Source organism: Amphiprion ocellaris, chromosome 2 (genome assembly GCF_022539595.1).
Source record: "Amphiprion ocellaris isolate individual 3 ecotype Okinawa chromosome 2, ASM2253959v1, whole genome shotgun sequence".
In the NCBI taxonomy this organism is placed as follows: Eukaryota; Metazoa; Chordata; class Actinopteri; family Pomacentridae; genus Amphiprion; species Amphiprion ocellaris.
In genome coordinates, this window is record NC_072767.1 from 39571394 (window position 1) to 39573868 (window position 2475).

A 2475-nucleotide genomic window follows, 5' to 3' on the forward strand; every position below is an offset into this window, starting at 1 on the left:
TCGTAAGAAAGTTACCTGCGATTATACAGCAGCAGCTTGACGAGATGGCACGATAAATGTGGAAGAGCTCCGCCAATGGGAAAGTGCGTACGCCTGATTGACAGCAAAGATAACCAATAGGCGACTAAAATTCCTTCTTATGCCCTCCTTCTTCTTGACGCTCACTTTCCCTGTGTGCTCAGGGAGGCTGGCTGAGGGGGGCTCCAACATGCCCGCTGACATCATTTTATTACTTTGGTTGCTGTGACCCCCAACGCCTTTTTCAAAAAACAACATTCCCAGTCTACGGTTTTACATTATTTTATTGTAAATTACAACAGCCGCAACTAACTAACTAACTAATCTGAAGGATATATTTGCTGTTTCAGTCAGTGAGTTTTAAGCAAAATATGTCATTAAAAAAACAAGCAATAAATTAAATTAATGACAAATGAGATACATTTGTAAAATAATTAAATTCAAAATTAATTTTAATCAGTGAGTTTTAATTATTTTACAAACATTATAAAATAATTAAATTCAAAATTAATTATTTTTATTTTTATATATATATATATATATATATATATATATAAAGCAACTATAAGTAAGCAAAACATAATTTTAAAAAACAAACAAGCAATGCATTTAATTTTAATTAATTAAAAATGGCATTTGTAGAATAATTCAAACTCATTGACTGAAATTAATTTTGAATTTTTTATATATATATATATATACACACACACATATATATATATATATATATATATATATATAGCATTCCACATGCAAAGTAAGAATGTAAGGTTTTGTCAACATTTGAAGCTATTATTTCTATATCAATTTCACTGTATGGCACAAGCTTTTTAAATGTAAATATTTATAATATAACATAAATGAATACAATATTGTCCTATGTGTGAGTTGTTTTGAAAATATGTTTTTTATGTTTTTTTAATTAATATTTCTTTCTTATCCCAAGGACTCACATGCAATGTTAGACCCTGAAATTTCCAACCATTGTGCATATCAAAAATTACATTTCATCCAGCTAGCTGACCGCAGTCCACTTAGAAAATAAAAAACAAAAATAAATAAATTAACGTCTGTAATCATGAAACATTACTTCCACTTTAAATGTTCATTAATTTGCTGCTCATTTTCACAATGACTTGATTAATTGCTCTGTAGATGCAAAATGCAGAAAAAAAGCCTGCTGCAATTTACCAAAGGAAAACATATTCAATAGCTTGTTTTGTCTGATAGTCCAAACCCCTAAAATATACATTTCTCTACCAAAACAAAACCAACAAACAAGAAAGAACATCAAGTACTCCCATTAAAGATGCTGAAACCAGCTTTAAAACTGATTTGAACATAAAAAATAGATTAACGAGAAATGATTCTGGATAAATGAACTGCACTAGTTTTTGTGTGGTCAGTGTTTTTTGTGAATGAGCTGACAACCATGAGACCAACAGAGCCCTAGTAACTGCCTGCTCCAGAGCAGAGTGGAGAGGAGGGAGAGCAGAGTATAGGATCACAGAGAGGGGGAGAGAAATAGTTCAGAGAAAACAGTTCAAACAAGGAGGACACACTCACTGATGAAGGCAAATTTGCCAGTAATATAAAAATGCTTTTATGAGATAAGTAGACCAATAGTTTTAAATTAGACATCAGCTGCAGCTCAGTCATCATGATCATAATGAAACACTAAAATTGGAAGTTTGGACGACCCTGTTACTCATGTAACTCTAACATGCTTCCTGCCTTTATTCAAAATGCACACAACATCCCTGAGCGATTGTGTTTGTCTGAAAACACACAATAACCTCTCGTTTGGTAAAGTGTATGTAGGTGTTAGACAGCTGTTGTTTTTAACCTGAGGGCAAACCTCGTCAAAGGGGAGGGAAGTTAAGATGACCCTTCTTTGTTTCTCATTTACAGCCTAGTTACCATATTAAACAAACGTACACAGTGGACATGCATTATTTTGAGAAATACTAAACAAAGCCCTTCAGATACAGAGAGGTTTCTTTAACATCTTAGCACATAGTTATGACCACAAACTACTACAAAGTAGTGACGCATGTTGGCTATCATTTGAGTCACTGCATGGGCAGGATGCCCATTCTTTGGGTGTGAGCTATAACAAAAATAAGACATGGAGAATGCAAATTCCACATATAGCTTCTTAGTGGTATTACCCAGCATAAAGCCTCAAACTGTCTATTTACACAGAGGTTACCAGTGGGAAGGGGGATTTGCTGTCAATAGGACATATAGGTAAATAATCCATTGGGAGTCCCCTGGGTAAAAGAAAAGCTGGGCACAGAACATTAATTAGTCTCATGGACCGTCTTAGGAATGTAATGGGGTTACCGCTCGGAACAAACGCACATATGGGCCATAAATACCTTCACAAACATACCATGCACACATTCACATTTGGTCACACTACAGGTACTCACACACATACAGACCAAAACACAA